This window comes from Hemicordylus capensis, chromosome 1, assembly GCF_027244095.1.
Source record: "Hemicordylus capensis ecotype Gifberg chromosome 1, rHemCap1.1.pri, whole genome shotgun sequence".
NCBI classification, from domain to species: Eukaryota; Metazoa; Chordata; class Lepidosauria; order Squamata; family Cordylidae; genus Hemicordylus; species Hemicordylus capensis.
This window is the reverse complement of record NC_069657.1, coordinates 393,074,811-393,097,111: the sequence shown is the minus strand read 5'-3', so window position 1 is coordinate 393,097,111 and position 22,301 is coordinate 393,074,811. Positions and strand designations below refer to the sequence as shown.

Here is a 22,301-nt window from a genome sequence, read left to right as displayed (position 1 = left end):
AGTCATCCCTCCAGTCTTTGCCTTGAGAGAAAGTTGCTGACAGGACTCACCTTTCCTTTTAAATCCAGGGGCTTCCATCCAAGACAATTACAAACCACTCTGCCAACAAAGATCACTGATTCATAGCTAATTCTTTCCTTTCATTACTTCACTCTCCATTCTGGCTCCTTTCAACTTCCCCAATAGGCATTAACGTTACTTCCTGTTAATCTAGGAGTGGGTAGCAATTAGCAAATGGTTAATGATGCTTGGTGCAAGACTGCAGTCGGGGGATGAGAGGAACGGGGAATCAGAGGATGACCTCTGCCTTCTGCAGGGAGCCAAGAGTGTCCAGAGAACTCCAAAAGTGGGTGGGAAAAGGTGAAAGAGTTCATTCCAAGTGAGCCTGCCCCTTTGTAAATGGAACCAATGGTTGGGAAGTAGGTGACGAGGTAAAGACTTGCCAGTAGCAGTGCAGAGCAAAGCAGCCTGGGATTGCATATGGGCCTTCATGGGAAGGGAAGATGGAGGGGCACTTCTTACAAAATGTGGTTAAGAGAAAGTAGCTGAGATGGCTGATCTTCTGCAGCACCATTCTCAGTTTACTCCTGTACAGTTTACTCCTGCTAACCGAGCAAAAAGGCACCCTTTAAAGTGGTGTTTCTCTTATATTTAGCAGGGGGAGAGCAACTGTCCTTATCCAACCCCAGCACAGCATCCCTCCAGCGGCTGTTGCTGGTATCTACCTGACGTTTCTTTTTAGATTGTGAGCCCTTTGGGGACAGGGAACCACCTTATTTTTATAATATTTATTTTTCTATGGAAACCTCCTTGAGAACTTTGATTGAAGAATGGTATGGAAATATTCTTCATTGCAGTAATTTGTTTTGCAAACCTAAGTTAAATTGTGCGGAGATGGCGCTTGAAGTCTAAACTAGCCCCGCGTATCTACAGTCCTATGTACTGTACAATGATTTGGAAGGAAGTTCCGTTGAACAAAATGGGACTTACTTCTGAGTAAGTACAACTAAAACTGGATTCTAGCAAGTGTCCAGAACTTTCTAGAAGCAAGGGGAAAGCTACTGGGCACAATGGGCCTTTTATTAATTATTGGAGCCAAATATACAATGTTGGTATTGCATGTATATGGATATTATTGCAATACTGTGAAGTGGCATGTGGACTGGGAATGGGGCAGGCTGTCCTCCTCTTGCTGTCACAGTACAGCAGCTAGGCCTGGAGGAGGCGCTGCAGACGCAGAAAAGGTGGGGTGAGCTGCTTGGATAGGTGAATCCGCCAGCCCCTCCACAGCCTCAGATGCAGCAGCAGCTGCCACCAAGACTGCCAGTCTCAATGATCATGTGAGTTTGAGCCGCCAGTGTGCCACCCCCTTCTCTAGCCCATGCACATCTTCTAGTGGCCAGTTGGAACAAGGTGGCAATTTATAAACATCTTAAGTTTGCCATTTGTCTTACCTAAGAGCATCAACAAAACAAGATAAAGAGCAACAGCAGCACCAATGGCAAAATCCCTTACAATAATGTAAGTTGTAGGCTTTAACATGCTTGTTGCTATTCAATCAAGACTCCCTTTTATGATGTATACTGTATTTTATGGAGTATAAGACGCACTTTTTTTCTTGAAAAACAACCCCCCAAATTCAGGTGCGTCTTGTACTCCGGGGAGAAGTTGGACTTGTCGGGAAAGGGGGGGGAGGAGGAGGAAGGGCAAGCAGGGAGGATTCGCTTCCCACCTCCCTTCCTCTCTTGCTGGGGCCTGCCAGGAGCGTCCTAGTCAGCCAGCCCGCCGCCCCCTTCCCCAGGCTCCCTCCGGTTGCCGCTCTGATGCTTCTGCAGTGAGGGAGGCTGCTGCCTGCCGGCGGCCGCGATGAACAACAACCAGCGGCTGCCGCCGCCGCGGGTCACCAACGTGGGCTCACTGCTGCTCACCCCACAAGAGAACGAAAGCAAGAGGACAGAGTGGGGCGCGGTGGAAGGGCTTGGAGGGGAGATGTTATGAGCACCCCAAAATACTAATACCTATATAGAATATAGGCCTGTGTCTGATTTCATTTATATTAAGAGTTCAATTCAATGTCTGAACTGGAGGTGAATCTCATGACTGCCTGGTCAATGATTTGTAGAGGCAGGAGGAATCCTGCATTGTTTTGTAAATTGGGTGAACTGCCTGCTTTGCCTCTGGGTGAGACATTCCAGCATTGCATTGTGAAACTGGATACTTAACAAAACACAAAGGGCTGGGCCTGAGCTAATCAATATGCTAAAATGTAACTCACTATCAGATAATGTCTGTGGAAGAGGCCAGGGGCTGAACTCCCCCGTCCTGGCAAGAAATCTATGCTAATCATTGTCAATAATTGGCTCTGCCATGCCCCAAGGGGGCATGGCAGTTGCTGTCTATAGAAATTCCATCCTGGGAGAACACCTGTAGATTTAGTCTTTCCACTAACACTTGCTTCCCCCCTCCTCCCTTCCTGAGTGCACAAGTTGCAGAAGATGAGATTCAGAGATTTCTCTGAACTGACCAATATCCTGAGTAATTAAAAGACATTGTCCTGAAAGTAACAGCTTTGTCACCCCTTCTGGGGAACCCAGGAAAAGATGAGATTTGTATAGATCAAAGAGAAAATACACTATAAAGAATGAGGCTTTTTAGACAGAGAGTTCAGCAATCTTTGCCTACAGCAAAGCTGCTCACAGGATCCCAGAGTTTGATGCCAAAGCCGCGGGGCCAAGCAGGAACTCTGGCCATGAACAGAAACTACAGCAATGCCCGAGTTTTGCTGCCCAAGCTGCCTGATCTGAGCAACTGCAACAACTCCTGTCTCAGCCAAGCGCCTCACTCCTTCAACTGAAGTGATCCTCCGCTTTCAAGCCTCTGATCCGGGGTAAATATGCTGCTTGGAATCCCCTCATGCCTTCTCCTCCCCCCCTTTCCCCCCCACTAATCACCCCAAAACCATGCCAGCCAGCCTCTCTCAAACCCACCCACCCCCTCTTTCCTGCCTGTATCTGAAATGTATTCGAATCTAGGAAGATTTAAATACCCACACATATGTAGTTAGGCACACGGGTGAATACTGGTGCTGGTTAGGAAATACTGTTGCTGATATTAATAGAGTATTCTGCTTTCTGCTTTGCTAGATTATGTTGTTAGTTTTTATACTCAATAAAGCCCATTGAACCTCTTTGAGGACTGGTTTGACCTCCTTCCTTCTTCGCAATCCAGATCACACATGGTCACTAATATAAAAGAACAAGGTCATGTTGGTGACATTATGGTCCAGACCTATTTTATATACTGGCTAATGAGCATGTTTAGTATATAGATCAGGCCTGGTCTGTAAAAGAGATGGAGGCGAGGCGAGATGGAGGCGAAAGGAGAAGGAAAGCTCAGAAGGAAAGCTCAGAAGGAAAGCTCAGAGAAGGAAAACTCTCAAAAACTGGATTAAATTTAAGGTGCGTCATATAGTCCGTAGCGTCTCATAGTCCGTAAAATACGGTAATTGAAAAAGAAGATATCCTTATTGATGCAAATGGATTTTTTTTTTAAATACAAATTTTCAATTCTGGTTTTTCTTTTAATTAAATTTATATCCAGCCTGTGTTAAGGCCACAAAGTACAAGTATAGAGTGGTAAGTGTTGAAACATGTATTGTTAAGATTATTAATTGTTAAGGTTATTAATTAAGAACGTTACTTATGAATGTTATAGGAGTAGGATTCATCTACAAAATAAGCCATGAAGATATATTTAGGCAGAAACTTACCATCCATTATCTGTGTAACCTCTTCATAGTTTCTGTAGCTCTAGCAAAGTACAGTCTCTGGAAGAGAGAGCAGGACCGAATGAGTATGACCTGGAAAAGCCTCTCTTTTATAGTTGCCCAACCCTTTCTTGATTAGAATGGCCTGGTTCCTGTCATTGGCTTATTTAAAATTATCCCACGTGGGAATCCTGATACCATCCTTGAAGAGCTATCTATCAACATCACCTAATTTAATTTGATTAAAGGGCTTCTTCTGAGTATTGTTCCTTTGTGATTGCAAAATCCACCAGTTCACACCTCAGTTTAGTTCAGCTGATCACAAATTGCTCAGGGGGATCTTCAAAGCTGACCTTTTGCTCTCAGTGTCATTCTATTCAGGCAACTGTTTTCATATTAAATCTGATGCCCCAAGTTTCAGAGGATGCAATTTTACTCCTATTCTGCTTCTTCTGAGGCCATCAGTGGGGATGAGCAGGGGTGAAGAAGTGTTGGCTCAGTTTATCAGCCAGACAAAATATTTTACTCGTCAAGCTATTTTGGTACATTGCTTATCAGGACTTTTTTTTCACTCATCACAGACGAGTGGATTTCTCCAGCCCTGGGGATGAGATATTTAGGGTAGTTAGAAGTTATCATGAAAACATTTCCTTGGGTAGGCTTGCTGGAAGAGTTCAAATGTTATACTGTCAGGCCAACTCACAAGGGGCCAGTTCAAATGATGCATTAGCTGGCCTATCCTAAACACAAATGTGTGAGGTGTAGGCCTGCGGTCTTCCTCCCACCCACCCAGCACACCACCTCCTAATTACACAGAAGGCGATTCACTCAAATTGCCACTACACAAGCAAATTAGATACTACATTAATGCAGCATTTAACTTGTGTGTTTAGGGGAGGTTCAGAACAGTTGTCCCCTGCATAATCTGGAGGTGGTGCACTGAAATACGGGCCGATGCATCTCCTCGTCTCCTCCATATGCTTGAGTTGGGAGTATTGTCTGAAACAGCCCACAGTCAACCAAATGAGGCCACTGTGCGGGAATGTCATCAAGAGTTGACTATTTCTGGAGACTTTAATTGTATTTGACTTTTTAACATCTGTATCCCAATCAAAGCGACAAATTACATGTCATGTTTGTAAGGGAAACAAGATGCAAAACTAGGTTTGTAAACAGGAACTCAGCAGGTCAACCACAACAAGCAACCACCCTAAGCAATCAGTTGCTGAAAGTAGGGGGAACCTTTGTAAGTCAGAACAGATTTGTCTCATTTCCTTTTCCTTTTAGGGAATATGCCACAAATGACTAACAGATATGTATGGTCAGACAGGTGTTTTATTTTTTGCAGATTAGAATGATTTTGCTTCCAAGGAGATAGATTTAGGATTCATGGCTAACATCTAGACTAACTCTGCACTGGTACAATGAACAAAGATGCAAACATGCAAAGTCATATAGCTGAGCAGATGTTCAAAGTTGCTCAATCCACTTGCACAAGCAACAGCAGACCACTTTGCATCATTCCCTCCAACATATATGGACTGAGGAAGTTTCAAAGCAGGAGGCAAGTGCCTATCCTGCTCTTAATGTGCTTCTGACATACACAAGGGCATTTAGGTAAAAGCTATGGGAAGCAAATAGCTTGACTATTTTTACCCTGTTTGGTGGATACAGCAATGACTTCTTAATTAATGAAGTGTGTGTTCTACATGTACGCTACAGGCAAGGGGCAGTTTTCGTCAATCTTCCTTTCCCTCTACAACCGAGTATGGATCCCAAAAATATATCCCCAAGGATCACAGAGCCCTCAGGTCATATTTTTGGGCATCACAGTTGGCTACAGAGCAAAAATAAGATAGATGAAAACCACCCCTCTCCTGTAGCGTATGATGCATGTTTGCTGCACCAGTACTTTGTTAGTCTGGATGTCAGCCATTGAAATTATTGCCACCAAATGTTCAAACAGAAGCTTCACTGCAATCAAGCATTCAAGAGTCAGCGTGGTATAGCGGTTAAGAGTGTCAGACTAGGATCAAATCTCCATTCCGCAGTGAAGCTCACTGGGTTACATTGAGCCAGTCACTCTATGATTCACCCTAATCTACTTCTCTGGATTACTGTGAACATAATCCGTCTTTGTCATTAACCCTGTCGCCTTTTGAGATCATCTGGAGAGGTCCGGTTAAAGTTGCCGCTGGCTCGTTTGGTGGTGACTTGGGACCAAACCTTTTTGCTGTGGTTGCCCCGGGGCTTTGCAATATGCTTCCTGTCAAAATAAGAGCATCTCAATTTGCTTGTAGGAAGACCCTCAAAACACACCTGTTCTCTCAGGCTTCTAACTGAAATTAATTTTAAACTGTTTAATTGTTCTTATCCCATGAAATTGCTTCAACTTTTTTATTCAGTGAAATTGGTTTTTACTCGGTTTTATATTTGTTGTTTTAAATTGTGTACACCATCTAGAGATTCACATATCAAGTGGTATATAAATATGATAAATAAACAAACATAAGGGATGGGAGAAGCATGTATGCCCCCCCTGAAGGAAGGATGGCATGTAAACAAACTTCAGTTGTTTCACTGATCTATCAGGACTATTCTGGCATGCATGGCTTGAGGATGGCAGCTAGAGATCTTCATTTTGACCCTCCTAAGAGTAACAATAAAAGGTGCTTTGACTGAGTTAAACTATTTCCGCCCCTGCAGATTACATAAATCACATCAACATTTCAGAGTTTCCCAAGATTTTCCCTTTAACTAATGCCACACACAATTCTTTCCAGTCACATTTTTGCAGTTAAATTAGTCAGGATCCAAGCAAATAGGATAAAATATATGGCACTCAGCAATGACCTCAGTGAGGGTTAAATGTGAAGGAAGACTTTAGAAGGGAGGTTGTTGAAGCCATTCTTGGCATCTCTCTCTGCCTCTCTAGTCAAAGGTGAAAAGCTACACATAAGTCTCTGCAGAATGTCACTGCCACCTAGAACTTGTCTTCAATTGACTGATAGGAAAATACCACACTAGAAAATAAAGCAGTTCTTATTACATCATGGAGGATATCATTGGATGACAGTAAACATGACTGTAGAAAAGGTCAGCCATTTGAGCTTAACTTACCATGCCTGAAACATATTTGAGGTTCGTGCATTTAGGCTGAAACTCTCAAAATTTTCCTGTGCAAAGCTTTGTTCTGGAGTGGACTTCCCAAAAACCAGGAAGATCACTCAAAGCACACATGGAGAAAAGTATTAAGAAACTACTGGGGGGGCATTTTGCAAAAGTATTGCAATATCAGTAACAGTGCATGCTGCACAGTTGCTGGAGACCAGAAGAAGGGCTACACCTTTGCAAAGAGGCTGCAGCATACGTGCAGGGAAGGCATGTTCTGCAGCTAAGCACAAGTGTTTGGGGTTTTGCGGGGTGGGGTGGGGAGTGATTTTCACTTCTCTCCCAACTCCCAGTTTTTTTCTTCTTGCAGAAATTTGTTCCTAAGGGGTGCACAGCCCTGGCATCTGTCCAAGTCCTCACAAAACCTTACCGCTTCAGAATTCATTTCAGGAATCATTTGCCTGAAAAATTTCCCACACAGAAATCTCTCTACATGGGGAATGTTAACCACTCACAAAGACCAGACTAGATGTCTTCTTCATGACCTACAAATTTTCTACAGATAGGAGATTCTAATGTTGGGGAACTTCAGTCACAGATGGACAATTACATGTAAGTCCACACCACATCAGAAAGCATGTGTTTGATTTGATTGAAATATCAAAGGATCAATTAAATCTACAATTGTGGTACAGTGCAAAAAGGAGACACCATATTGCTTTCCCTAACATGTACTATATACGAGGTAGTCCATGCTGATGCTAACATTTGGTTTTTCAGCTCTTAGCATAGGTCAGTGCTATGACTAATGCAGTTGCCACATGGCTTGCAGAAATTAGCACATCCAAGACCCAACAAAACCCTGTGTGGACATCTCCTAATTCAAAGGGTCACCACAACTTCATGCCAAATGAGAACAATTCTTATGCACTCGGTTCCCTCTCTCTTCTGAAACATCACACGCACCAGCATTACTCCAACTGTTAAGGTACACAATGTTTTACACTCTCCCACAAAAAATGGCAGCTACTAAAATCCAGTACTTAGGACAGGTTCATGCATTCATCATAGGAACATAGGAAACTGCCATATACTGAGTCAGACCACTGGTCTATCTAGCTCAGTATTGTCTTCACAGACTGGCAGCGGCTTCTCTAAGGTTGCAGGCAGGAATCTCTCTCAGCCCTATCTTGGAGAAGCCAGGGAGGGAACTTGAAACCTTCTGCTCTTCCCAGAGCGGCATCATCCCCTGAGGGGAATATCTTGCAGTGCTCACACATCAAGTCTCCCATTCATATGCAACCAGGGCAGACCCTGCTTAGCTATGGGGACAAGTCATGCTTGCTACCACAAGACCAGCTCTCCTCCCATCCATCTAGTGATAACTTGCACACGTGAACAGACCATTGTACAACTTTCATAGAATGGCAATGTTTTTCAAGGGAGGCAGTTCACACATCCTCTGCCAGTCATCAAGTGCAGAGAAATCAAATGAGGCACATGCATATTAACTAGCCCTTACTCTTTTCCCTACATACAAAAAACTGTATAGTGAATCTATCCAATTTTTATTCCTTCTCTTTGAGCATGGAATGAAGACTGGTTTAATGCTATATTTGAGCATCCACTGTGGCCTTTTCCACACAGATTCTGGGAAATTACATCCAAACAGATTTACACAATACTCTTACAGAATTAGACTCCTGTCCATCTTCTAAGAGGTTGCCAGTAAATATTATGCAAACATTTACAGGGCTTTTAGTGAAGAAACAAATATTGCTGTTGGATCAGAATACACTACAAAGCCCAATTTTCCAGGTTCAATCCAAGACTGTGTATGAACTTGAATTAATGAAAAATATATCCACTGTGAGAGCTCAATTCTCCTTCCAAAATATTTATAGTAGATTTTGTTGACATTCCCTATATGTCAATCACATTTTAAAATATTCCTCAGCAGTTCCATTAATTGCATACAAATCTTTGCTTCACTGATGAAACGTTTCTAACTTTTCCTGATCATTTAGCCTAGGTCTACTAGTAATTCAAATCTATTGCTTCTTATATCATTCTTGGTGGATCCAAAAGCCAAAGTAGGGTAATACCTTCATTAGGACCAACAAAATATCACAAAGCAGTAAGCAAGCTTTTGGTTCTTCTGAACTCTTCTTCAGACTGGATGTTAAGCAGAGAAATGGGCTGGAGGGACATAAGATGTAAACCTGAGTATGATAGAACTCAAAAATCTGCCGCTTGCAACTCAAGATAGAGTGCAGGAAGTTTTATGCACACTTAATTAGATTAGCTTCTGCCAACTATGAGATTCAGTTTGCACTGAAGGCTACTGGGAAAAGGAAACAAACATGATTCCACCCTCCCCGCCCCTTGATAATAAAAAATCTAGCAGTTATTCAGATTTGTTGGAAGATCCAGTAAACAATAATTCTCTCTCTTCTTCCTGGCAACATTTTAAAGATGGCTATCCTGACAAAGTTAATGGCTGACATCCAGCGCAGATTAATGATGCAGTGCCAATCCACCTGTGCTGCAGTGGACTTGCAATGAAGCATCAGCTGTCTTGCACTTTTGTGCAAGACTGCAAACACTTTGAGTAATACACCCATACTCCAGAAGCACTAGTTGATCAGAAACACGTTGCTTGATCACCAGCAACAGGTTTCCGATCTAACAAGCACTTCCAGAGTATGGGCACACTACTCAAATAATCTGTGTTCTTGTGCAAAAACACAAGACCACTAGCTCTTTATTGTGAGTCTGCAGCAGTGTGGGTGGATTAGCACCACCTGCACTATGCTGTATTGGATGTTGGCCAATGTTTTTTAAGCTTCATACAATGGGAGAGATTGTGATAAAGGCTATTCTAAGCATGCTTACCTAGACATCCTGCTGAAATAATCTGAACTTCCCAGGGGTATCCTGTAATCAATATTTAATGATGGCCAACATGACCTCTTTTAGACTTTTAAAAATTTATTTTAGGATTAACATACCCATTCCTTAAAGCTTTCCCTTATATTCCTTGTGTTCTATATAGCTTATTAAACTCCCTAATGCTCCTCTGAATCAATATTTAATGATGGCCAACATGACCTCTTTTAGACTTTTAAAAATTTATTTTAGGATTAACATACCCATTCCTTAAAGCTTTCCCTTATATTCCTTGTGTTCTATATAGCTTATTAAACTCCCTAATGCTCCTCTGAATTAATCTCAACATTCTTCTTCAATTGTAACAGACAAAACTGATCTCAGTATTTCACATGAAATCTTTCTTCAGTGTTTATCCAATTGCTCACAGATAATCTGTGCATCAGACCCTTTCATGTTCACACCCTCTTATTCTGAAGATCTTGAATGCACTCAACCAAAATAAAATTATCTCTGCGAGAACTGATTAAAGCATCTCATACTTCTCAATTAGTCACATTAGTCACATCTGGAAAAAACACAATTGCAGACTAAATTAACACTTAATTTTCTAATTCAGGAAAACATGAAATGCTCAGAATATTATGTCCAAGATACTAGTCACATACTGTATCTATTTCTCTTATCCTGACAACTTATGAAATAAGCTGTATCAAAGAGCTATCATGCTGAAATAAAACCAATTCAAAACAAATATTCTATTAAAAGTACATTCAGATTTCCAATTGTCTAAACCTAGGCAAAAAAACAGGAGGAGGAAAGGGAGAGGGCTATGTTTGTAAAGAATAAGGATAAGAATGGACATCTATTTAAAAACAGAGTTTAAAGGTCACATCCCATATGACTTTTCAACTGAATAAAATGAACAGTTCAGAACTGTGCAACCTGACCCCACGCATTTGCTCAAAAATAAATCTCACTGTGTTAAATGAGGCTTATTCCCAGGTAAGGGTACAGTAGGATTGCTGATGTAGCAATATTATTTTGCATTCAAAACCACAGATACATTGCACACATACAGGTTTCTTAAACTGTGTCATCGTACTGAAATAAAAAATAGTTTAATACTGTGCTCCCAAACATCCTTTCACCAGACTAAAGACTTTGATTCAGAAAACTATGTTGAACAATCTATGTATAGACAGATGATGGCTTTTTATCCTCCTCCTCAAACAGCAGGCTTTCCTGGATACCCTGCCCTGCAACTTAGGATCTAGGAGACTGAGGATGAAAGCAGAAAGACTTGCAATCCTTGAGCACCTCTATGCATAAAGGAACCCAGCTTCACATGCTGGTTTTATACCAACAAACCAAGGGGTTTTCCACAAAGAGTCAGTCACATTTTATAAATATGATGAAATGTCTGTATTACACATCACCTGGTCTACTCACACAGCTACAGTTTCTGGTTTTCTTTGGGAACAAGGGTAGTTAAATGGCTTTAGATATAACCTGTGGTAAACTTGGGGCCTGTTCAGATGAACTTCAGCCCATCACCCCTTTTACAAGTGATAAGGCTGGAGCTTGCCATGAATGTGCCTGCTCCTACATCACTTAAGGACATTGCTGATGTGTTCTTGGCATGTCCTTTACTTGCATGTAAAAGGTTATCATCCTAATCACCCCTTTACATGCACTGCAAAATCTTGTTTAGACAGAGCATCTAGAGAGCCATTCGGACAATCCCCCCCCATACATGAGTAACGGATGTGCCAAGAACTCGTAGGCATGTCCTTGAGTGATGTGGGGCAGACGCGTTTGTGACAAGGACGCTCCATCCTTATTGTGTGCAAAAGGGACAGCAGGCTGCGATTCATTTGTATTGGCCCATGTTGAAGCAAAACTATCATTGTAGGTGTATCACCATTTTCATGACAAAGGTTCTCTCTCTACTTTTAACAGCTCCATGGGGAAAGCTACACCTTTTGAATTTGTGCATAATAATATGTTAAAAGCAGTTTTTCAGTGGAGGAGGAAAGTGGGAGGCTCTTTTCTGATAGCTGCCTTCAGTCTTATCCTATGTATATCAGGACAAAAAGGTAATTGAGCTATTTGGGGTTTCAGGTTTCATGTGAGGGTGAGAAAGAAAGAGACACACATGGTAACATATGCCAAATATATGTTACAGAGATGAAGGACAGAGACCTGGCACAGTCACAAGCCTCTAGGAGACAACCCTTGCTTTATCTGGGTCTTCTGGGGTAGTTGCGCTCAAAGTGCAAGCTCTGAGCTGGGGTTCTTATACCTCAAACTAATTGGCTATAACAAAAGAATTGAATAAATTCTAGCTCTGATCCATTCCATAGGCGTAACTATAGGGGGGGCAGGGGGTGCACGCGCCCCGGGCGCCACTTGGCAGGGGGCGCCAAAAAGTGCCCCCACTGATTTGCCGGAAATTTCTTTTTCTTTTTTTTCTTTTTTGCAGAGCAGTCCCCCGGTCCCGGCGCCCCCCCCCCCATTGGCATTGCTCATCCAGCACTGGGCGCCGCGGCATCTTCGTAGTCCAAGTCTCTGACTCTCACTCCCCGGCGCACCCCGCCGCCCCGCCAACAGTCGTGCATGCATCGAGAGGAGGACACGCACCAGAGCAAACTTCCTGAACAACTCCCTCTTCTGAACAACTTCCTGAACGCCCGAACCAGTTCCCCTTTTTGCTCATTCAAGTCCTTCCTCCCCTATAATCTAACCACGTTTTAACTGAAAAGGTTCAGGGAGGGGGAGATGGGGGGATGTGGAACCTTGGGTTCCACATCCCCCCATCTCTCCCTTCCTGGCCTTTTTCACTATGTAATGCAAGCTAATTTAATTATATGTCATCATCAAAATGGATTAGCTGTTTCAGCCCATCAGGAAAGTCTAAACCTCCACCGATTTAATTAACCAGACTGAAAATCAGATGAACAGAGAATGTTTTAATGAAAGGTGGTATATAAATTTAACAATAAGTAAAACTATCATTAGGATCAATTAGCGATGACTTAAACATTGGTGCTGCCAAGCAATTTGTAAATAAAACTTGAAGCCCTTTGAAAATAAGCTGGAATTAATTGTAGGTTGGGCAGGGGGTGAAAGTATATACTTCTAAACATTTATTGTTAAATTTATATACCACCTTTCATTAAAAACAACCCCAAAGTGGTTTGGTTTTAGTCATGGATTTTAATTTTAATTGCTCTTTTTGTCAATGTGATGAAGATAAGTTAAATCTGAGTGGTCTTAGGCAACCAATGTTGCATCTGAAATGCCATTTCATATTTTATTGTCATAAATACTCTCCAACCAATTTAAATAGCAAAGGTGTATATTATCGCTTTATTCAATTGCAGGGAATCTCAAAAAAGCAGGATTTGCAACTAAGGCAGTGCATATCTTCTCTAAAATGGCCCTTTTATAGTTTTTCTAACTTTGAAATCGTAACATAAAAAAACAAAGCATAAATGCATAAATGCTTCCCCCTCCATTTGAAACCTTTTCTGGTGTAAATAGCGCGGTTTTGGAAAAGGGGAGTCTTTCTTTAACAGCGGGAGAATAAGGAGTCTTTAGCACTATCACCCTAGTCCCTCGAATTACTTTGGAGTCCTTGGTTTTCGTTTTGTTAAAATACAGTCACTCACAAGAGAAAGTCAGGAACAGAACCAGGGCGTGAGGGAGGGGCATCATAATCATAATAATCATCTTTGCATCATAATTCTGATGTTTGAGATACAAGCCAACTTCACAGGGTTGTTGTGAGGAAAAACCTAAGTATGTAGTGCATTTTGAAATTTTTGGTAATTTTTGTAATTTTTTAATGTTTTTAAATAAAAGTTTTCTGAAACATGTGTGTCAGTCAGATGTATATTGGGGGGGCGGCGGGGGGTGCAATTTCAGTGCTTGCCCCAGGCGCCGTTTTCCCTAGTTACGCCTCTGATCCATTCAGAAGGGTGGGAGTGAAAGAGCATGTAAAGAAAGGTTCCTTGATCTATTGTTATGCAAAAGGTGGAGGAGAAGCTAGTTCTTTTGTTGACTCTTAGTCATTCCTGGTAGGCTTGTGCATTTCGAAATGGCAATTCCGGAGGTTTTGTAACCAAAACCAAATCAAGAATTAAAAAAAAAAGATTTTTGTTTCCAAATCAAAATGACTGTGTTTCGGACAGAATGCTTTGTTCTTTGGAAAAGCATTGCAATTCAAATTGACTTCTCTGACTCTCTCCACTCCATCTGAGGCACTGAGTGATTAGCAGAAGATAAGAGATGAAAAAAGCTGTTGAATGGTTTAGTTAAGTATGTGTTGTATTCAGTGTGATTGAAATGCAAACTGACCTTGCAAAGGGATTTGGAAGACAGCATTTTGAGACAGAAATACCCAAATATCTTTGGGAGCTCAATGCAATTCCAAAGCTCTTGCTAAAAGCCATGGTATAAATTGTGTGGAGAAGCTTTTCTTCTGATTTTTATAAGTTATAGTGGTGTCTAAGTTTTGTTGCCCAAGTTGAGCAGTCTAATGTAATTTAGGCCTCAATGTTATTTGGTGGGACATGATGTCTAAGCCAGTGGTTCACAACTTTTGCCATTGCAGGGCCAGGTCATCCACATGGGACTACAGGAGACAAAACGAGGGGGGTGGGGAATACCCCTGTCAATCTATTGACATCCCCAGGAATCTTAGTTGCTTCTCTCTTTCTTGTAACCATGATCCATGGTTTTGCACTTTCTTAAATGCAGTGATGATAAATCTCAACAATTTTGAACAGTAGGTTGATTTGTTTGAGCTACGGCTCACTCCACTTCAGTTAAAAATATTTGAAGCTGTTCCATAGTACCAAGGCAGTTCATTGGTCTATCTTGCTATCTCAAATGACCTGTGGTCACAGTTCCATAGGGAGGGAGCATTTTTATTGAAAGATTGCTTGAATCCACAAATGGGTTGTGCTGCTGTGCTAGTGCCACAGGGACAGGCTCACACCCACTGCAAAATTCTCAAGTAACTGTGCCAAAAAATTAAGTGCCGTTGTTGTTCATCATTCTCTTCACTCTTTCAACTTGTTTATGTGGGGCTTCAGGGGCAAAACAGTGGGTTGGGTGGCAGTGCCCCAATGGTGGTGCACTCAGATTCCAAATAGGGCAAAGGGCTGGTTTCTTAGGAATTTTTGAGGTTTACGTGTCTTTAAGATTTCCCCCCATAGGGAATAATGGAGGTTTCAGCAAGCCCATAGCTCCACCTGAAGGGCACTGGGATGGCCTGAAGTGAGTGGTGGTGTAGTGCACAGAGGGTGCCAACCATGCCCCTGGATTGCTAACCCTTTAGGGTAATGGGCTTTGTTGTTTCTGAGGTGTTGAGTTTAGATTTTCTGGTAGCAAATGAGATTTTTAATGAAAAACCATGAATCCACACTCATATGCTACTGGAGAATCTACACTCAGAACACTTCTAGAACAACAAAACCCTGTACTTCATGGGTTGGCAACCCATGTGGGTGGTTGGCACCCTATGTGCACTACACCACCACTTGCTCTCGGCCACCCCAGTGCCCCTCAAGTGGAGTTATGGGAATGCAGAAACCTCCATTATACCCTGCGAGGAAAATCTGAAAGACGCGTAACTTCATTAATTGTTTAAAAACCAGCCCTTTGCCAAATTCCTCTGAAAAAATTGTGGTAGCTTCCTTGTACCAACTGGGCACTACCACCAACCACACTCCACTCTGGGCCACCACTACCCGCTTCCCCAGTGAAGCTATACTTTTCCCGAAATCTCCATCATGCCCTATGGGGAAAATCTGAAAGACGTGCAAAATTCAAGAATTCACCAAAAATCAGCAGTTTGCCCAATTCCTTTGAAATTTTTGTGGTAGCTTCCACTCATTGGGCACTATAACCCCCACCCACTCTTTTGACCATGTGACCCATTTTAAAATCTGAATTAATTCAGATTCTGATTAATTCGGATACAAAACAAAACTGGGGTGATTCGGAAGGCTTAATTTTGGACAAAATACACAATGGGATTGATTCGGATTTGGTACAAATCGGGGGGGGAGTGCAACCCTAATTCCTGGGTCTATTGTCTTGGAAATTCAAGCAGGTCTGTCTTGATTGTAGGTGAACTGATAGTAGGTGAAACTGGTCATGTTGTTTAATCCTGGGTCCTGACTCTGATTCAGTCAAGAGCTGCAGGTTTCCCTCACTAATTCAATCAATGAGAGGAAATCTTGTTAACACCAAAGAGGAGACTGCTTTGCCTGGGGGTCAGGTGTGGCTGTCTTTAGCTTTCTCTAGGTAATTGATTCCTCAAAGACCTTTTCCAGCCCATTGTTAGCAGGTGAGAGAGAGGAGCAAGGGTGCTGATTTGATCTCAACCTCATTTTAAAATGTCTATTTCTCTTTGGTCTCTGGTAGCACAACACTGGACCCAAAGGTCCTGGTTCTGTCTGGAAGTCCCTCAAGTGGATTTGGGCTGAGAATCAGGTCTAATCTAACAAGAGCAATATTGCAATTAAGTCTCCTTAGCTAAGCAACATCTGTCCTGGTTGCATATGAATGGGAGACTTGATGTGTGAGCACTGTAAGAGATTCTCCTTAGGTGATGGAGCTGCTCTGGGGAGAATATAAGGTTCCAAGTTCTCTCCCTGGCATCTCTGAGATAGGGCTGAGATTGATTCCTGCCTGCAACCTTGGAAAAGCTGCTACCAGTCTATGTAGACAATACAGAGCTAAATGGACCTATGGTCTGACTCAGTATATGGCAGCTTCCCATGTTTCTAGGTGGGACTACTAGAATAATTATGATTTTCAAGTACAGTGCCCTCGTTGTATGCAAAGGGCCTTAAGAATCTTAATTTTCATTCTAGAAGAGTATTCAGGTGGTTGGAACAAACAATGGTTGGCTGATCTTGTGGTAGCAAGCATGAATTACCCACTTTGCTAAGCAGGGTCTGCCTTGGTTTGCATTTGAATGGGAGACTGTGAGCACTGTAAGATATTCCCCTGAGGGGATGGGGCCACTCTGGGAAGAGCATCTGCATGCAAAATGATTCGTGCACATCCCTATAAAGAAATCTATGGCTGACTAAACAAATGAAATCTTGACAGGTATGAATGTTCCTATTCATTTTAAGGGGGTGGTAATGCAGATAAATGGAGGAATTTTTTTCAGGGTTACCTGAGTAGAAGGAATGCTCTTCGTTCTCTTTTCCAATGTCCTATTAATATTATTTTCTTTTTAACTAGCCTTAGGTAAGGACCCTTTACGTAATATGATGCAAGCAGAAGAACATACAGTTTCAAGCACTGAGCACATCATTAATTTCAAGCAGGCAAGAAGGTGTTTCCAATCAAATATTAAATCTTGGGTGTGTCAGGTTAGAGATTTCATGGCAAACAGATATAACTGCCTAATTTTGGTAGACTCCCAAATGTGAAATGTTTTCCTTTAGTCTCAAGCCAAAATGAACAAAGGAGTAAAAGGCACTGCAGGTTTTAAGGCTCAGACACTATCAACTGACAAAGCACCAAATTGATTTGGCATGTAATTCCCATAGCTAATGTCTCAGGACTGGATTTATGCTGGTTAACTGAGTCGATTTACCATGGTAAATTAAGAAAAGGTTCCTCCCAAATTTTTTGTCTGTGGGCTACATGCAAGTCCTGTTGCAAAAAGACTGAGTGAAAGCATATGATTTAAGCATACTTAATGTATTTTAAATTAGCTGAGGTTAAGTGAGTTGAAATTAAAGCTATTCCAGTGACCCCTATGGAAATGCTATTCATCTTGGTGCCAAGATTCCCATATATTTCTCTAGCTCAAGAAATCATACTTCAGTTTTAAAAATATTGGAGACTCATTATTTTCATCAGATCTTAACCCAACTGTTAGCCCTGAGAAAGTATAAACTGACAAAGGACTATAGGGCACAATCCATCAAAAAGTTATCCTATATCATCCTTGTTGAAAATAACTGCAGCAAAATGTGAGTATTACTGTTGGGTTGGCACTGTTGAGCAGTTGCCAAGGGCCCAGGGCTGATCCAAGAAGGGCCCACTGGTGATCCCCAAGACCACTTCTGTACTCACAGCCTTCATGTGGTGATTGCAGAGTGACTCTCTTGGGGCCCCACCAGGTCAGAGGAGACTCTTGCCCAAGGCTCCCAGAAACCTGGAGCCATGCAGAACTTTCTGGTAGACTGTACTCTAGTAAAGGTAAAGTGAGCCGTTCAGTTGGTGTCAACTCCTGGTGACCACAGAGCCCTGTGGTTGTCTTTGGGAGAATACAGGAAGGGTTTACCATTGCCATCTCCCATGCAGTATGAGATGATGCCTTTCAGCATCTTCCTATATTGCTGCTGCCCGATATAGGTGTTTCCCATAGTTTGGGAAACATACCAGCAGGGATTCGAACCGGCAACCTCTGGCTTGCTAGTCAAGTCATTTCCCGCTGCACCTAGTACTGTATGGTAAAAGCACATTTATGTCTATCAACCTACCCACCATTGTTTCAGGAAGCTCAGAGTAGTGTTAATAGAGTTATGCCATGTGATTGGCTCAATTTTCAGGCATAAGATGTGTAAACATTTTATAAACATTTGCCACTTTTATGAGCAAATGTAACCCATATGTCTGAAAAGCCCACTCACATATGACATGCAGTGTGCACACTCCTCTCTGCATCACCGTAACTGCTACCAGAAGGATTATAATGTAATTTTACACAACATCAGTTTTTGTTTCTACAATGGTAATATATAGTACTACACATTGGCAGTATAAATATGGTCCAGTGAAAAGAACCTCCTGGAGGACTAGGCATCTGACAACACCTCGATCCACGGGAGACATTTTGCCCTCCAGCAGCCTTGGTACAGAAATGACCGACTTCCTTTGCACGTGTTGTTCTTGTCACAGCAGATTCCACAACTGCCATATCAGACTCTATATCAATAATCCCCCTGTAGCCCTTGAGAGAAAAACGGTGATAGGCCCAGTTTAGCTTGCACACTTCTCTAAATTGCATTTCTTCCCCTAAAAGCAAAGCTGAAATAGGATTATCTCTAATTCAATTAATTATTCAGATATAATAAAGTGGAAGTGCTCAAACCTATACATTTTTGCACAGCCAAGATAGCAGAAAGAAAGAAAAATAGCTGTCGTTACTGTATTGCCATTTTTATATTTGACACTAAAAAGTTTACTCTTTTAGTTTTGTTACCTAATAAACATCTCAGCTATTATATTACAGAGTCACCATAAACATTATTAAATTCTGCAATTGTAGAAATCCCAAGACAAGCTGAGAAAATGCAATGCTCTAGTCAATAAAGCAAGCTAATTTTGTTTTCTATTGCACAAAATGATAAAACATTGTTACCCTCTCCAATAAGAAGTTGTAGTATTAATCCCTTTTTCCTGTTCTATTGTCTATATATCACTTCTTAGTGTTCCAAGTGCCATAAAAGTGCTTGGTTTCAAGACAAACATGGGAGGCAGGATAATTTACAGACTGGGAGCTATGACTGAGAATAGAAAAGGAATTCTCAAAAGGAAAAAGTCACATCAGCCTGTGGTGAATTAGCTGTGGTTACCAGCGCACAGCAAATTTAATTTAGCTGTGGATTTTGTCACTACAAATTCTCAGTCCCCTAATTCATAAGAATGGATTTACAGCTCATTCCCCTTCCTCTCATAACAAAAACCAACCAAACAATACTGTCAGAGAGGCTCACTTTGCTTGAGGAAACTCATTGTGACAATCTGAGAAGCATCACTTTACAAGAACCAAACCACTTTCCTTTCAGTGTTCTAAACATTGGCCAACATGACAGGTAGCCCCATGTCAATGACAGGGACCCGCCAAGGCTGCTGTGGAACTTGAAAGGCGGCCGAAAAGGTGTAGTGCAACAGAGCTGCTGTGAAATGACTTAAAACTGCTTCTGGGCAGTTGTGCCACAGGCTGCACTGTTGTAAACCACCCAGAGATGTGAGTTTTGGGCAGTATAGAAGTGTGTTAAATAAATAAATAAATAAATAAATAAATAAATAAGATTGCCTCTCAGTTCTGCAGCAGGCCTGGCAGATTATTAATAAACACATTTTCAGCATTTATTAATAAATGCATAATTAAAAGTTTAAAATACAGATACAAACTCTAAAACTTAAAACTATAAACTAAAAGCCTGACTAAACAGGTATGTTTGCAGGTCTTTCTTAAAAACATCTAGGGAAGGGGAGGCTATAATTTTGTTAGGAAACACATTCCAAAGTCCCAGGGCAACCCTAAAAAAGGCCTGGTTTTGAGTTTCTTTTGAGTGTGTTTTGTATATCCCTGATAAAGGTAAAAAGTTGTGCCATCGAGTCGGTGTCGACTCCTAGTGACCACAGAGCCATGTGGTTTTCTTTGGGAGAATTCAGGAGGGGTTTACCATTGCCATCTCCCACTCAATATGAGATGATGCCTTTCAGCATCTTCCTATATTACTGCTGCCCGATAGAGTTTCCCATTGTCTGGGAAACGTACCAGTGGGGATTTGAACCAGCAACCTCTTGCTCCCTAGGCAAGTTACTTTCCCGCTGCACCATTAGGTGGCTTATATCTCTGATACTGGTCTGTTATTGTTTACCTTTAATGTAACTAAACTAATAAACACTAGCCTTCACCCATCCACCCAGGGTGTTTCAAAGGACTCTAAGTTTTAACTGAGCGTTTGCATTTTCCTACATACCTGTTCTTTGCAACTGGGTGACCACAATTTTTAAAGCATGCTGCCCCAGCATCATTCGGGGTGCTTGTAATCTACTGAGTATTTTTACCTGTAACTGAGAAAGATGGAAGCCGTCTGCAGCATTTGAATAAAGCTGTTTTCCTTTTTGTTCTTTTCTTTTACAAGCCTCTTCAAGTGGGGATTTTAACTCGGGAGAAAGGCTGAAAGGGGTTTTTGCTCTCATGCAAACACGTCCTCAGACGTTCTGCAACTACCAGTTTTCTCACCACATGTAGGCTTGCAAGTGGAGGATTTTTGTGTACTTTTCCAAATAGCAAAAGAAAGAGTTTCCCTTGGGATTCCACCCCAAGTCCAGGGAGGTTCAAGCTCTTTAATAAAGAGGGGGTGGTGGTGGTGGCAGCCTTTAGAACCTACCAAAAATTACAGGGAAGTTTTAGGAAAAGCCTTGCCAGAAAGCTCAGCCAGGATGATTCAGCAATTTTCTTCCCCTCACATGAGCTTGCTCTGAGACAAAGGCTTTAATTTGCTACATGGGCATAATATGATATCTTTGGGTAACCTTGGAGACCAACCTGGCTGCTGCATTCTGCACCAACTGCAGTTTCTGGACTACATACAAAGGCATACCAACATAGAGCACATTACAGTAGTCAAGTCTGGATGTTACCAGCATATGCACCACTGTTTTAAGCAGTTTATCTCCAGAAATGGATGTAGCTGGCGTATCAGGCAAAGCTGATAGAAAGCCACGCTGGCCACTGCCTCAACCTGAGAAACCAGGGAGAGATTTGGGTCCAGAAGCACTCCCAGACTACATACCTGCTCTTTCTGAGAGGGTATAACCACATCTAATACAGGCAGATCTAAACCACTTCCTAAGTTCCAATCTCCCACAATGAAGCTATTCCCACGATCAGTATAAAGCAGGCTAAGGGAGCCTAACCCGCTTTCTACTAATCGTAGGAACCACTGGGCTGGCAGGTGAGCCAGGTGGTTCCAAGGTGGCTAGCCCACCTAATCTCCCCTCCCTTTAAATGAGGTTAACGGAGCAAGCACTCTGTTAACCTAATTTTTTTGCTCATGTGCCACCACAGTACACGGCAACACACGACTAGACCCCCGACCGGGAGGCTGCAGCCAGCCTCCTTGCCTCGGGGGTCTCTCCAGAATGGAACTTCTGGGGGCTGTGGAACTGGAACTTCCTGGGGCCATGCAGCCCCCGAACCCTGCAGCCCCCACCGGCTCCATGACGGAGCCAGTAGTTGTGTGGGCGGCCGATCCGGCCGCCCGCCCTGAGCTGCAGGCAAGATCATCTGTGGGGAGAGTGGGCTAAGCCCAGTCTCCCCACAAACCCACCAGAAGCTCTTCTCATTGATTGTGAGAAGAGCTTCAATGAGTACCTTCGTTTTGCTTGGATTCAGCCTCTGAATGTTCTCCTTCATCCTGGTGATTACCGCCTCCAGGCAGTCATTTAGGGAAGTTAGTAAGTTAGACCAATCTCCATCTGGAACCTACCCAAGAGGTAGGAGTAGAACCACTGCAAAGCACTGCCTCCCACTCCCAACCACTTCAGGAGGAAACCATGGTCAATGGTATCGAAAGCCGCCAAGAGATTCAAAAGGATCAACTGAGTCATACTCCCGCTCTGCTCTGTGCCTTTAAGTGGTTTAGAAGTATAAGCCAGCTGAAAGGAGTAAATAGATTAAAAAAGGCAGAAAGCATCAGAAGAGATCTTGTTCAGGTCTGACTGTGTGTGTTATGTCATGTGGAAACTGCTCTTA

The 22,301-nt window shown here is 42.3% G+C and overlaps 1 protein-coding gene across 6 annotated transcripts in view; it reads right to left on the bottom strand.

The window, feature by feature from the left end:
• Positions 1 to 22,301, bottom strand: part of CDC42EP3 (CDC42 effector protein 3) — a 92,151-nt gene that overhangs the window by 46,543 nt on the left and 23,307 nt on the right. For 4 of the 6 annotated variants that reach the window (XR_008317907.1, XM_053303564.1, XM_053303578.1 and 1 more), the window contains exon 2: positions 3,770 to 3,826. The exons of the other annotated variants lie outside the window; for them this stretch is intronic. The gene's annotated coding sequence lies outside the window, so the exon portion shown is untranslated. The remainder of the gene's footprint in view (positions 1 to 3,769; positions 3,827 to 22,301) is intronic. 6 annotated transcript variants of the gene reach the window in all.